Raw genomic sequence first — 16,826 nt, 5'->3', positions numbered from 1 at the left:
CAGTGCTCTATCCACTGAACCACCTAGAAACTGGGTAATTCTACCTACTCACACAGTTGTTGCAAGTATCAGATGAAGTATTTACAAAGCTCTTAACATAGTGTCTGGTATATAGAAGGAATTATAGAAATTTTTTTCCCTTCTCTTTCTAATTGCAAAAACAGAACCTAAAGGTGTGCCTTGTAATTTGTCATCTCAAATGACATAATTGTATTTCTCACACCATTGTCCTGGTGAGAAGTCATTTATAGTGAAAAAAGAAAAAAAAATCAAAGGACATTTTCCATGGAAGTTTCCTCTTCTTTTTAAAAAATAAAGACATCTGAGTTTCTTTTTCTTCATTAAGTACATTTATCGATTCATTTCATTTTTAGAAAAAGGTAGTAGGTACTGTGGTCCTGACTGTCTTTCAGTTTCCCTTATGATCTGTTCAACCCCTGACTTTAAGGGAGCCCCATTTATCCTGTACTCCTTGACTGTCAATCATTCAATCTATTTAAAGTTTTAAGCCCTTAGGTTCCTTGAAAATAATATCTCATAATGTTTCCACTTGGACTCTTAAATAACATAATGAACCCAACAATACTTAGGTTTCCATATTAATCCAATAAATAGCAAAGGTGAAAGAAGGAATGAATGCACCATGTCTCAAAACGGTAGTCTGAATAGGAAAATATGACAGGTAACCAGGGCCTTAATGGTGTTTCCCAAACTATTTGAACTACTTTATTAGGATACCTTGGATGCTACATCTTCCCTGCACATAATTTCAGAATCTCAGGACCTGTTCCTGAGGTCTTTCAGTCAGGAAGTAGGACTGACCATTCCTTGTCCTTTCCTCTCAGTATAAACAAATTAAAAAAATATTTAGTAAGTTGTCTACAAACAAAGGAGAATGTTTCAGAGACACTATGTCCTTTTTATTTATTTATTCAATAAATATTTACTGAATCCTATTATGTACAAGGTAGTATACTAAATATTGGCTACTGGTCTAGACTCTAGGCACTCCCTAAATCACTGTATAGTAACCACAAAGAAGCCCCCATTCATGCAACTCTTTGTTTTATGCCTTCAGAAAATCAGAAGAAAGAAAGAGTGGTATTATTTGGTGATTCTCTAGTAAAAGATACCAAAGTAGCTATTTGTAAACTTATTAATAATAGAAAAGTCTGTTGTCTTTCCTTGGTACATTTATCTGAGACAAAACAGAAAATCTGCCAAGACATCAAAATGGATGACAGTTGTCTATTTCTGGTAGATTAATGTGGGCATAAGTGATTTTAACAAAAGGGGAAAAACATATTACTGATAATTATGAAAGCAAAAAACTGAATATCACAGGGACACGGGATGTTTTTTCCTCACCATCGACCATGGAAGGCTAGGAATGCAGAAGAGAATAATTAATTTGGAAAGAGAAGAGGTAGCTAAGGAAATAGTATCTGAGAATGGGATTTGGATTCCTGGACCATGGCTTAAATCATAACTTGACTGATTCCTGGCTAGAAATGGAGTACATCTAAAAAAACATCCAGAAAGAATAAATATATTTGCCAGGTATCTGGGAAATCTAAACAAAATAGTTTTAAACTAAATGGATGAAGGTAGAAAACTGCTCAAGCATATTTCCCAAATTAAATACTATAAAGAGCAGCTATGAAGAAGGAAGAGTAGTAGCTGAGATACCTAGAAATTCTTTGGAGATAAAATGTAGGAATGAAGTCAAAAGTAAAACTCATGGCCTCAAATATTTACACATAAACAATAAATGAATAAACAAAGAAAAGAAAGAGAAAATAAAAGTCTTGATGCAAGGAAGCAAATAGGGCTTCATAGATATCACAGAAATCAATTTCCACTCACACCAGTGGAACAAGTCCCCAGAGAATAGATAACTATCTTTCTCCTTGGAGGTAATCAGGCAGTCAATTTTCAACTAACTTTTAGAAAATAATATTCACTAAGGTAGTTTTTAGGTACATTAGATACAAAACCACCCCCAAAATCTAGCGTATACCCCCCACAAGAACACAGAGATCCATTAGATAGGTGGGCTCTAATTGGAAATTAATAAGATGGTGAGCCATACATATAGCTAGAGCTAGACATTAACAGCAGATAGAAATCTGGTTCTGAAGTCAGGAAGACAGGAGTTCAAATCCAACCTCAGACACTGTGTGACATTGAACCAGTCACTTATGCTCGGTTTGACTCTATTTTCTCCTCTGTAAAATAGTGATAATAATAGCACTTTCCTCCCAAGGTTGCTGTGAGGATCAAATGAAATAATATTTGTAAAATGTTTAGCACAATGCCTGACAAATTTATAGTAAGTAGTCTATAATTGTTAGCTCTCACAGTTATCATGTGTAGAAAATATATGTAGCAAACATAAAATTCACAGCTTATTGTTACTGGGAGCCTTTTCTTACGTCCATAGCTAGTATCCTTTTCTCAAACAAGATCACACACCTTGAAATTGCTTTTGTTGCTGCTCAGTCCAGTCAGATTCTTTGTGATCCTGTGGGCCATGCCACACCAGGTCTTCAATTCTCTATTTCTTGAGGTCTATTCAAGTTCCTGTTCATTGTCTTCATGACATTATCTACCCATCACATCCTCTGCCATCTCTTTTCCCTTTTTGCCTTTAAACTTTCCCAGCACCAGGGTCTTTTCCATTGAGTCCCATCTTTCCATTATGTGATCAAAGTATTTAAACTTCAACTTCAGTATTTGATCTTCTAGTGCACAGCCTGATTTAATTTCTCTAAGTATTGATTAATTTGTTCTCCTTGCCATCCAAGAGATCTTAGAAGTCCTTTACCGTATCATAATTAGAAAGCATTGATTCTGTGGCACTCAGCTTTTCTTATAATCCAATTCTCACAGCCATACATTGCTATTGGAAAAATCATAGCTTTGACTATATAGAACTTTTTTGGCAAGATGATATCTCTGCTTTTTAGTATGTTGCCCAAATTTGCCATAGTTTGCCTTTCATGGCTGTAGTAAACCTCTGCAGTGATCTTTAAACTACAGAATATAAAATTAGACATTGTTTCCATTTCTTCTCCCTCTCTTTCCCAGGAAGTGATGGGACTAGCTGTGAAGATTATAGGTTGTTTTCGCTAGTGTTGTTTTTGATGCTGCAGCCTCCTTCTTTCTTGTCCTTCTAAGGCAATGTATATTGTCTGTTTATCCTCTGAACATATAGTATGCCACTACTCCATGGTCATGGAGTGAGGAGGTGGGGGGAGTCCACAGCAGGGATTAGTGGCAGTAGTGGAACAACAGTTTCACTGGGCTTGTTCCCCCCAAATCCATTTTTTGAACTCTTGTAAAGGCAGAAAGGTCTGCCTCCTCAAGATGTTTTTGAGCCTGAAATCCCCTATTAAACCTGCTTCACTGGTTTAACAGATAGACTGAGGGTAAAATTTCTAAAAATAGAAAGATATTTTAGTCCTATTGTGATGATAATAATAGTTAGCATTTTTATAGTCCTTTAAGATTTTTCAAAGCACTTTACATATATTATTTCATTTTATCCTCACACTAACCCTGAAAGTTAGTGTTATTATATCCATTTTACAGATGAGAAAATTAGGCAGAGTTTAAGTCGCTTGCTCAGTATCACACAGCTAGTGTCTAAAGTCAGATTTGAATTCACATCTTCCTCATATTGAGGCAGTTAAGTGGCACAGGAGATAGAGAACTGGCACTGGAATCAGGACTCTGGGCAAGTCACTGTTCTATAGTGAAGAAACTAGACTTGTTTCATTTGGCCTCACAGAAATGGTCTGCCTTCAAAAGGTGGTGAATTTCCCTCTACTGGTAATCTTCAAACAAAGGGCAGATTACCACTTTTTGAGTATGTTATTGGAGATTTCTTTAATAAAAAGTTGGTATCAGAGAGTTCCTTTTAACTCTCAAATTCTGTAACGAATTTGAAATATTGAATTTATTACAACTCAATCAGGTATCAATATCTTAGAAAATTTTTATATTCATTTACATAAAATATAAGTTTATTTTAAACATTATTTTAAGATGCTCTTTAGGAATACTAATACAATTGCTAAACATTATTAGATATCATTAGATCAGGAGAAAATGGGTCAAAAGATTCAAACCTTGCTTCCATTTCTAATAATACCATTCCATAGTACCACTTTCTGGTATTACTATATGTTGCTATATTAGTATAGTATGTCTAACAGCAAGTTGCTTTTAGTTAGGCATTAAATTTCAGACTTCTCAAGGTTTAAAATAAAGAGAAAGTCTTGAAATAATTGGTCTCCTTTTATAAAGTAGAGGGAAATGTTTAAGGTGGATGGTCATAGAGCAAGTCAAACATTTGTTAAAAAATATAAAAACTGAAATAAAATTAGTTATGCATCATGTCAAATAATCTATTTTCTAAAATATTTGAAGAGTCATAGATGCAGATAATCCTATTACTTTATGGAAAAATCTGAGCCTCCTGGTCTTTTCAGTCATTTTAACTGTTCATATATGCATGTAGCTCAGCACAAAGAGATAATATAAAGGACTTTTTATCTGCCCGAAAGATACAGAGACAATTCATCTAGAAAAAGAATTTTGGTAGTTCCTCATAGTATGTATTCATCATCTGGCATAAGAATTATAATAATAATTTTTCTTGTGTTTTAGGACTCATGAAATGTTTTACAAATACTTTCTCATTTGATCCTCATATGAACCCTGGGAAGTAGATGCTATTGTTATCTTCATGTTATAGGAGAAAACTGAGGTAGACAGAGCTTAAGTGACTTGCCCAGGATCATAAAGCTAGTCAGTATCTAATAAGTTTTCCTGACTCCAATCCACAGTGCTACCTACTATGCTAATTAGCTTCTGACTTTGATTCTTCTCTTTCACCAAAAGAAAGATATCCCATATCATTGAGATCATGGATCAATGGAAATATTGACTCTTTCATAAGTTATACATATATGTATGTCACATGTTTGTATTTCAATCAGTTTCTCCTTGAAAGAGCAGGATTTTTGTGATCATAGACCATTGGTGGGTTATGTGGTATTTTGTGGCCTCTCCTTTTGGATTATATAGAAGCACCATCAATATCTGTTTGACCAACCTTATCAAGAGACACCAATACTTATATCTATATGCTATTGCAAATTCATGTGATTCTTGTTTCCTAAGATTAAATGACAGTGACTTAGTAATATCTTTTATTTACATATAAACCCTCACAGCAACTCTGAGACAATGAATGAGGATACTATTAATTGATTAATTGAGAGGGAGTCCATACAGTGGAGATGAGGCAAGAGTGAAAGCCACTGTAGAGGAGGACTAGCGCAAAGGTATAGAGATATTGAGAAGGTTTGTTTGGTTTGATTGTAGATTGTAAAAAGCAGAGTAATATATAAGGAGGATGAAGAGGTAAGTTTGGGTCTAATGTTAAGGGCTTTAAAAACTTAACAGATGGTTTTATATTTTATCCTAGAGGCAATAGGCAGTTGTTGAAGTTGACTTAATAGGAATGTGTAATAGATCCTAGTTTAAGAAAAATCACATTTTTAAAATGTGGAGGATAGATTGGAATGGGCAATGACTTGGGACAGGGAGAATAATTAGGAAGCTATTACTGTAGTCTATCTAGTCCAGTGATATCAAACTCAGAGACAGTCTCTAAACCATACATAAACAACACTGCAGACTGTATATTGACTTAGAAAACTCTATATCAATATTGCCTGTTTTATGTAATTTTTATTATTTTGTTAATTCTTGATTATATTTTAATTTTCTCTACAGTTAGTACTCGAGTGTTGACTCATGTTCCCTAGGTCATGTGTTTGACATCTCTGGTTTACACAAGAGGTGTAGAACCTGGACTGAGGTGATGACTACCTGAATAGAAAGGAGGTAAAATTTAATTGATGATATATATACGAGCAGAATGAATGATTGAGGATAATGCTGAGGCTAGCAATCTAGAAGAATGAAAAAGTAGTGGCATTTCTGAAAGAAACGGAAGTTGATAACAAAGGAGGGTTGGGGGTAAGTGGAGAGATAATGAATTCAATTTTGAACATATTGAATTTGATGTATCTCTGCAACAATCAGTGTGAAATGTTCAATAGGCAGTTGGTTATATGAGACTAAAGGGTAAAAGGAGCTAGATATATGGATCTGAGAGTAATCTGCAAAGAGATGAGATGATAATTTGATACATAGAAGGTGTGGAGAGGGAAGAGGACACAGGACAGAGAGTTGGAGAACAACACCTAGTGAAAAGGTATGAACGATATGAATTATTAATCATCAAGGAGACTGAAAAAAATGGTCAGGCTGGTAAGAGGAGAACCAGAAGACAAGAGTGCTGTGAAAAACTAGGGAGGAGATAATGGTCAACAGTGTCACATGCAACAGAGCAATCAAGAAAGTTAAGGAATGAGAAAAGACAATCAATTTTGTTAATGCAGAAGTCATTGGGAAGTTTAGAGAGATCTAGTTCAATTGAGTAATGATATAAGAAGTCAGTTTTCAAAAAGTTGTGGAGTGATAGAGAATAGATGAAGTGGAGGAAACAAGTATAGATATCTTTTCCCAGGAAGTTGATTGTAAAAAGAAAGAAAGATATAGGAAGATAGTTTGAAGGGATATGTTTCAGTGGAAAGCTGGGAAGGAACCAGCAGAAAAGAAGAGACTATTAGATACAAAGAAAGTAATATTAGAAAAGGGGAAGTAGTGAGATCAAATTTTCATGTATAGAGGCTGACCTTGGCAAAAACGAAGAGATTGGGGGAAATGAGGAGAGAGTAAAGGATGGTAGTGAGGGGTTTGGGGATTAAAAGAAACTGAAAAAAAAAGAGATTTATAGTCAATGGCCTCACTATTTTTTAGTAAAGTAAGAGAATTATGATCCTCAACTGGCAGGAGGGAAAGGCTGGATGATGGAAGAGTGCTGGGATTGTTTCTGTAAGGAAAGACATAGGGAATCAATTAAGGAAGGATAAAAAGATTGCAGCAGGTAAGGGGAAGTCAAGGTATATGGGGGTGTTCAAGGATGATTAGCATCTCTAATTTGGGGGCTTGGCAAATCCTTTTAAGGGTTTTGATATGTACCTAGCAATCAACTCTCACCTGTAACTCCAAGAAACTATGGTATGCATAGGAGTCACACCCCATCTCAGCAGACAAGATAAACGAGGTTGAGAGTAACTGATGGACCTCAAACTGTCAGTGAGTAGAGTTGGGGGGGGTCCTACCCCAAGTATATGAAAACTTCACTCAGCAGAATGGGCAGATGAAAACAATCTGTCCAATAGTCAAGAAGGTAACTGAAACAGGTGCTATGGAGTGCTTTGAACTTGGTCAGACATTAAAGATGCCATTAGCAATCATTTTGACTTTTGCATTGTCACTAAACTTTGATGTCTCTAGAAGAAAGAGTGAGGCTGATGGCTTTGTGCAACTCTGCCTCATGCTAGAGTCAAGACACCACCCTGAGATGTCATTAGTCCTCTTTGAAAATGAAAGAGGAGCAAAACAAACAGCAGTTATGAGTAGAAGTGGAAAAGACAGATTGTAGAAGTAACTGAGGGCTGAGGTTTGTTGAAAAACAGTCAATGACAGGAAAAGGAGGTGAGGGATTCAAGAACAGAGATTTGGGAATTTAATTGGTTAACTATGGCTGAGATTGGGGAGGAAGTAAAGTTAAATCAAAGCAGAGCAATGGTCTGAGAAAGTACTGAGGTGCACAGGCATTTGATGAACAAATGAGGGAAAAGAATAGGTTTAGGAGAAGTGAAGTATAGGAAGAGATGGAATGATAGGAACTTATAGTCAGATGGAGGAATGTCATAGTTTTTGATCAAGGAAGTTGCATAGTTGTGGATAATATTGAAATACAGGGTGTGATCATTCCTATGTGTGACTGAAGTGAAGTGAAGTAGTAGGTCATGGAATTTAAGCAGATTGCTAAATTGAAAGTTTAGAGAGTTTGAAGGAGCATCAGTCTGAATAACAACGTTCCCTAGAATAATGGCAGGAATAGGGGAGGAGAGGAAGACAGAGAATAAGGTACTAAATAGTCCAGATGTGAGGTGAGGAGAGCCTGCACTAGAGTGATGGCAGTGTCAGAATAGCGAAGGGGGGTGGGGTTTGAGAGATGTTGAAAAGGTGAAAACAACAGATCTTGGCAATAACTTTGTATGGGGAATAAGAGAGAGTTATGAATCATGGATGACACCTATATTAGGACCCAACTCATCATATGAGGGATTAAAAAGGGTGGTGTTGACCTCTATCTTATAGGGAAGGTTTGGGCAAAGACAGACTAGAGAGAGAAATAGAATAAATTCAGTTTTGGATCACTTGAATTTAAGATGTCTACTATGTCTGAAAGGCAGTTGAAGATGTGAGACTAAGTATCATCAGAAAGATTGGGGCAAGATTTACTATGGGCCTGAATGAGATCACTAAGTGAAGTAATATAGAAGGAAAAGAGATGTTTAAGGACAGAACCATGAGGGACACACATAGTTAGATGATGTGATATGGATGATGCTTTAGTGAAGGAAATGGAGGAGTAGTCAAATAGTTAAGAAGAGAACTAGAGAGTGGTGTCTCAAAAAACTAGAAAGGTGAATATTAGAGAGGAGAGGGAGATCATCTCTATCAAGGCTGCAGAGAGATCAATGAGAATGAGGTATTTTTGAAAAGGTTATCAACTAAATGATCACTGATAATTTTGGAGAGAACACTTTTCATGGAATGGCAAGATTAGAAACTGTTAGAGATTAAGAAATAAGTCTAACATAGTCTTTACAAGGAGTTTAGCAAAAATAGGCAAAAGATGTAGAACAATAGTGGGGATGGAAAAATCAAATGAGTGCTTTTTGAGGTTGGGGGGAGATGTGTATATAAATAAGTAGTAGGGAAGGAGTCAGGAATTGGAAAAGATTGAGAATAATTGACAAAGTGGGAATGACAGATGGTACAATCTATTAGAGGAGACAGGAAGGAATGGGATCTCTTGAGCATATAGAAAGGTTAGCCTTGGTAAGGAGTAAGGGCAACTCTTCGAGTGAGACAGAGTGAAGGAGGAGATGGTGGCAAAAGGCATATAAGTGATATGAGATGAGGAAGGAAAAAAAGGAGTTCATTGTGTATGACCTTTTTTTTTTTCCTATAAAATACGAGACAAAATTCCCCACTGAGAGTGGCAGGAAAAAAGTCATGCAAGATTAGAGGAGAGATAAAAAGTTTTGAAAGAGCCATTGTGATGGTGGAGAGAATGAATTAAAAAGAAAGGTATAGTGAAATTGTCTTGTAGCAGTGAGCCCAATTGATGTTAAGTTTCTTAAATTTTTAGTGGACCCAAGTCATAATGGTTACATGATTTTCTCCATTTTCATTCGGTAGCATGAGTAAAAATCATGAATAGTAGGAATGAGAGTAGCCTTGAATGGAATTGAGGGACTGAAGAATTGGAGGTCATGGTACAGACAAAAAATAAGAGTTTGATAAAGAAAAGCAGAGGGAGAAATGGAAATCAAATAGATTGTGGTCAAATAAGGGTATTTCAAAATTCTTGAACATGGAGGACCTGGTACATTTGTGAGAGAAGGCAAGACTGAGGGTATGGTCTCTTTATGTGTGGCTGCGGTGCAGTAGAAGAGTTAATTCATGGGAGAAGAGTTGATTGAGGAGCTAAGGGAGGAGGGGGCAGACAGACAGACAGAGACAGAGATCATGGTTGGCTGTTAAAGTCTCATAGTTCAAGGAAAGGAGTTGGGGTAAAGAGAAAAATTGTGAATCATGAATTGTAAGTCATTGAGGAAGGAAAGGAAATACCTGAATATCTGTAGGAAAAAACCTACCAGGCTTAATTGGGAAGTAATATAGATTGCATGTACTTTAGTTTGGGGTTTTTTTTTGTTTGTTTTCGGCTAGGCAATGGGATTAAATGACGTGCCCAATGTCATGCAGCTGGGTAATTACTAAAATTTCTGATGTCAAATTTGAACTCAGGTCCTCTTGATTCCAGGGCCAGTGTTCTATCCACTGCACCACCTAACTGTCCCAAGATTGCATGAACTTTAAAGGAGGAGAGGTTACTGAGTGATACAGGTAGGAAGAAAACCTGGAAATGGCAGCAGGGAGCAAAAAGTATTTCAACTCTCCTGATTCAACCACTATAATTTTTACCAGTACTCCTCTCCTTCCAGAGAATCAACCCATTTTACAAATTATATTTGACCAAAAAAAAGAAAAAAGAAAAAGAAGAGAATAATCAGTACCACACTAAAAAGGTGGTAGGTACCAATGTCTTTTCAGAACCTCTTATTTCTTTGAGACCAGAGGTATCATATGCCTCTGTCAAACCACTATCACCACCATCGAGCTATCTCCCATCAGATTCTGTTATGAATAGCCCAACACTCTAAATCCAAGAGCCTTTGTAATAACAATGCCCCACAAACAACAATACCTGCTCAGTCCCCATGGTCATTACTGAAGGGAGGAATCAATTATTGTATAGAAGGGAACCCACCTTTTTCATCACTATCAGCAGCATTTATGAACAATTGTCACCAATAGACATAAAGTTGAAAGGCACTTGGAAGTGGCAACACTGGTTCCTCCTCCCCATCACCATTTCTGTTTCTAGCTCAGTCTTCACAGCCATCAATCAGGTAGACAACCCCTGTGAAGATATGAATTGACAAATACTCCCACAGGCACTACAACCATAGCTGCTGAAGATCTAGAGAAGAAAGTTCTTGTCACCAAAATCCTTGGCATTGTCAAATGGTTAAACATCAGAAACTTATGTGATTTTATTAGAGGAAATGACATTAAACAAGAAGCATTAATATCTATTTTGCTGTTGCACTCTATGGATCATGAGATTTTTCTATCTGACTTGTATCTGAAATCTTTGTTGTCTTTCTTTAGAATGTAAACTCTTCTTTAAAAATAGTATCTTTCCACTTACATGTAGACATAGTTTTCAATACTCATTTTTGTAAAATTTCCTCTCTTCCTCTCTTGCCTCCTTTGTCCTCAAGATAAGTAAGCAATCTGATATAAGTGATACATGCACAGTCATATTAAACATATTTCTATATTAGTCATGTTGTGAAAGAAGAATCAGAACAAAAGGGAAAAACCACAGAAAGAAAAAAAATTTTAAACAAAGTTAAAATAGTGTGCTTTGATCTGCATTCAGACGTCATAGTTCTTTATCTGTATGTGGATGACATTTCCCAGCACAAGTCTTTTAGAATTGTCTTCGATCACTGTATTGCTGAGAAGAGCTAAATATATTCCAGTTGCTCATCATACAGTATTGCTATTACACTTCTGCTTACTTCACTCAGTAATAGTTCCAGTTTTTCCTGAAATCAACCTGTTCATGATTTCTTATAGACGATAGTATTACATTACATTCATATATCACAACTTGTTCAGACATTCCCTAATTGGTAGGAATTCTCTCACTTTCCAACTCTTTGCTACCACAAAATGAGCTACTATAAATATTTTTGGACATGTGTTCTTTTACCTTTTAGAATGTGAACTCGAGAGCAGACACTATCTATTTGTATTCCCAGTTATTAGTACAGTACTTTGAACTTAGTAAACACTTAATAAATGTTTAATTCATTCTTCCAAGTAGTGCTGGTTCTTTATAATTTTGCAACATTCACTTTTGATTTTGTTTTTTAGTTGTTCTTTGAAATTACATTACTGTAGTCATGTGTATATTGTTTTCTTGCAGGGCAATATCATTGATGGATATCAATGTATAGAAAGTTCAAAAGATTCAATAAAAAATGAACTAATACATGACTTTCTCAAAATAGTAAGAAATATGCTCATCTGAATATCTTCTGCCATAAATAATGAAAATACTATCTAATGAAATTGATGAAATATTTGGGCAATAACTTACAAAGATATTCAAAAGTATGAATAAAGAAAACAAAAATGATTTTGGCAAAAATTAAGGAAGAGCTGAACAAATTGATCCAAGAAGTTAAGTTAAATAAACAAATTAAAATTTTGATACCTAATAAATTAATTTATAAATTTAATGAAATATAAAAATATCAATAGATTCCTTTATAGAATTAGATAAGCAACAAAGTTCATGTGAAAAAATTCAAGAATAGTAAAGGGAGGGGCGGCTAGGTGGCGCAGTGGATAAAGCACCGGCCCTGGAGTCAGGAGTACCTGGGTTCAAATCCAGCCTCAGACACTTAATAATTTCCTAGCTGTGTGGCCTTGGGCAAGCCACTTAACCCCATTTGCCTTGCGAAAACCTAAAAAAAAAAAAAGAATAGTAAAGGGAAGTATGAAATAAAGAATTGATGGGAACTTGTGATTCAAAGTGTTTTAGAGCAAGGTCATATTCACTGACAACAGCTCTTCAAAAACAAAGTTAATAGAATTTTATAAGTAAATTCACTAACAGATTCAGAAAGGAACAGAGAATAAAAATGTTACTTGGTTAAAAATGTATATAATGGGGGCAGCTAGGTGGCACAGTGGATAGAGCACTGGCCCTGGAGTCAGGAGAACCTGAGTTCAAATACCACCTCAGTCACTTAATAATTACCTGTGTGACCTTGGGCAAGTCACTTAACCCCATTGCCTTGCACAAAAAATGTATACAATATTAATTTTCAATTAAAGTAACATGATATGGTATGAAAAGCAATGGATTTGAAGTCAGAAGACAAGATGGATTAAAATATATGAGCTTCCATTTACTACCTACATGATCTCGAGCAAGTCACAATCTCTCTTGCCTCAGTTTCCTCATTCTGGAAATGAGGGGAATTAGACTAGTGTCCTTTCCAGATCGAAATCCATGGTCTTATTCTTTTCAATTAAAATACAAACAACTTGGAAACTATAGCTTTATTCAGTGTTTTATTCTATAATTTGTTTTGTTGTTTATAAGGATTTGATAAGAATTCAATTGAGTTAAAAATGGGTGGAGGGAGATGACTTTCCTTTCTTTAATCTTTCATGTTGGAGTTGTCTGCTGGCTAGATTGGGCTCCCAGCCAGCTACGACTGTGCCACATTGTCTAACGCAGTACTACACTGAATACTTACATTGTTTCTTTTGACCTTATTGTTTTTCATTATACCACTTCAGCTTAGTGTTAAAAAGCTTCTTTGATATTTTGAAATTGTGCATTATCCTTATGTGTTCAGCCCAGCATATCTGGTTTATGGTGAACAGTTCCTCTAAGTGGTAATGAACTGGCTCTTTTAGGATTGTGACTGGCAATCTTTTCCTTCCACTTGATATTGTATTGGGTTTGTGGTTGGTTATGAAAGCACTTAAAAAAACAGCTCTGCCATCTGTGGTGCATACATACACATGGAGCATAGAGAATAACAGCTGTATTGAGAGAGAATAGTCATTTATACCCTTCTTCCTTCCTTAACATAGAGTGTCACTGTAAAGAAGCTTGATATAGGAATAGAAGCATATTAACATCCTGAAATTATGGATTCCATAAATAATTAAGAGAAATATTTAAGATAGTGCTAATAACCTATTAGAGATAGCAATTGTTCAAAGCCCAATTTCTATGACTTTGCTAAGGCAGGGTGGGTGAAATCGTCTTTGATCCATAATAATGGTGTGGATCCAGACCCGGGATCCAAAGGCAGCAGCCTGTCCCCTGGCTTTCTATGGATTGTGTTCCATTGTGTTCCTCAGTGTTCCATTTCTCAGACTGACTGAGTCTCATTTGTGTATAACTTAGCAAAAGCAAATTTAAAAAAAAAACCTTCACTAGTCTTGTCAGGGACTTCAGGAATAAAAGAAATATTATTGGAGTACATTATGATCACTTTGAGAACTGCCAGTGTGATAGATTGGTTCCAAATTGTCTTTGCTGAGACTTTCCCTTTCCTCATACTTAAGGTACAACAAAGTAAATAAATGGTTCCTGACACCCACAGATTATAGCTAAACAGGAAATTAGAGAGCACTATGGTTTTCCTTATCACTTTCAAATTCTAGGTAATCAAAGGTTCATGGCTGAGAGGCAATGAGGACCCTTTCAAAGGGTACTATACTTGCATCAAGAAGATCTGAGTTCAAAACCTCCGACACTTTAGTTATGTGATCCTAAGTAAGTTATTTAAACTCTTAGAGCCTTGTTTTCTTCATCTGTCAAATGACAATATTGGCATAAGGTTATTATGGGACTCAAATGAGATCATGTTTGCAAAGCACCAAATCATGTCAATTATTATTAATATTATTGAAAGGCTCAGGTGCACCCCTTGAAAAATAATTTCATTGGAAGGGTTAAGGTATTAGAGTTATGCACAGTATGGACTCCTATAAAGTACCTTTTTCATGATTGACTAATGTGTGTGAACCATATCTCTACTGCCCCTTAAAGAGAACAGTGCATCAGAATCTGGGACCTGAATATCCCAACCAGCTTGGTTTGAGGTTAGATGCTATGATGGTCCACCTGTCTTCTGAGGGACAAACTGGTCCTAGTTAACTATGGTTTGTCACTAAGTGCAATGCTGAATGGCACAATATCTATAATAAATAGCAGAATACAATGATAGTCTTTATTGACCTCTGATTAAAATCTTAAGTTAAGCATAGTTTCCCTTGGGAGAAGCTGGGACATGATTGGTCTTCTAGCTCCTAAAATGAAGCCACTGCTAAAAACACATTTTGAACAGCAATATTTTATCTTAGACAATTCAGGTGGAGGGACTGTGAAAAAAAAATATAGATTATGTGCTTGGTCCTTTTCTATTATGTCTGTCTACAACAGGCTAAAGTTAGTTTCTCAAGTGTTTTCTGTTTTCACAACCAACTATAAATGTTATAGTTAAGTGGAGGAAAAAGATTGTCTGTTATAATCATATAAGTTCCTACAGTGACAGTTTTAGACATGGAATTTGTACTAAGGTACATTGATTCAAGGTCTGGAAGTCTTTTCATCATAATTATCATATTACTGGTAAGAAACATCCAAGATTACCTAGTCTCATGATTGTCTTAAAAATGACTCAACCTTTATAAATCAATAATGATCCCTGATGAAGCACAGACAAGTGACCAGACAAGAGAGCAGCACCAGTCTAGCATGATCCCTGATAAGGATCAGATTTCCATGTATAATATATTCATAATGTGAGTCTCTCATCTTCAGTTCAAAGCCAATGGATGATGTTATCTAGTTTTTTGATGGGAGGCCCAGTTATTCATTGTGATGAGACTGCATTTGCTCAAGGGTTCCAAGCACAATAGAACCATCTGTAAAAAATTTTTACTCAGTCATATTTTTCACATATGAACTTGTCAGGTTAAATTTACTGAAAGCATAGAATGATAAAACTGGAAGTTGTCTTAGAGATCTAGTTCAAGCTTATCTTTATACAGATGAGGCTAAAGAGGCTAAGTTTTTGATCAAGATCATTTAGTAGTAGGTCCTGGAATAGAATTCCTGTTTCATGGCTACTGGTGCATCATGTTTGCCATCACAACACTTTTTCTTTTTCAGTTTCATTAGTCAAAAACTCAGTAAAAATATACTATCATTGAGAATAATTATTTTTAAAATGTTACAAAGAATGTGTTTATCCCCAAAGAGAAGACACAAAAAGATCCTTCTTGCTCCTCTGAAGGGGGATACATATGGAGCATTGCTTAGAACACAAGATTTTTTTTTCTGATATGTTGATTAATAGATATATTCCTCTCTCTCTCTCTCTCTCTCTCTCTCTCTCTCTCTCTCTCTCTCTCTCTCTCTCACACACACACACACACACACACACACACACCCTTTCCTACCTTACCTAATTGGGAATGTCATGCCTACTTAGTAACCCAATTTCACTGTTGAAGGTCACAGAATCCATTGACCTGGATTGTTTCACTCTTACTTAAGCAGACTGGTGGCCCCCTGTTCCCAAAGGCTTCCTATATATATGTTGGACATAGTGAAGATACTTGATAAGTTTAAGTCCTACTATAGCTCAGAACTCCTGACCTCAAGCAATCCATCAGCCTTAGTCTTACCTAATTGTAGATAATATAAGATGCACTAACCATACACAGCAAAAAAAAAAAAAAAATTCTTTAATATAAAGAATAGATTTCCTACTAGGGGAATAGGAAATAATATAGCACCCTTAGAAAAAATAATATAATATTTAATCAACCCTCCCCCCCAAAAAAACCAGCCAATGGAATGTGGAAGTTATATTCAAAGGGAACAAGTCACCACCAAGTGATGAAAGTAAATGAAAGTTTATTTAAAGTTATTAACTAATAGTGAATGATAATAGGAAATAAAAATGAGAATTAATCTAAAGAACTTTCTGGAAGCTTTTTCATGAATAGAATTCAGAGGATGGAGCACCTAGGTGAATAGAATGCTGGCCCTGGAGTCACAAACCTGAGTTCAAATCCAGCCTCAGATAGTTAATAATTACTTAGCTATGTGACCCTGGGAAAGTCATTTAACCCCACTGCCTTGTAAAAAAAACACAAAAAAATAACTCAGAGGACTTAACACTTAATAATTACCTAGCTATGTGGCCTTGGGCAAGCCACTTAACCTCATTTGCCTTGTAAAAAAAAAAACTAAAAAAATGGTAATCTCTCCCCTCCCCTCCCCTCCCCTCCCCTCCCCTCCCCTCCCCTCCCCTCCCCTCCCCTCCCCTCCCCTCTCCCTCTCCTCTCCTCTCCTCTCCTCTCCTCTCCTCTCCTCTCCTCTCCTCTATCTTACCTGATCCATTTCCTTCCTTTTTGGTTAATGG

This window comes from Macrotis lagotis, chromosome 1 (assembly GCF_037893015.1).
Source record: "Macrotis lagotis isolate mMagLag1 chromosome 1, bilby.v1.9.chrom.fasta, whole genome shotgun sequence".
In the NCBI taxonomy this organism is placed as follows: Eukaryota; Metazoa; Chordata; class Mammalia; order Peramelemorphia; family Peramelidae; genus Macrotis; species Macrotis lagotis.
The sequence above is the reverse complement of the archived record's forward strand: the minus strand, read 5'-3'. Positions refer to the sequence as shown.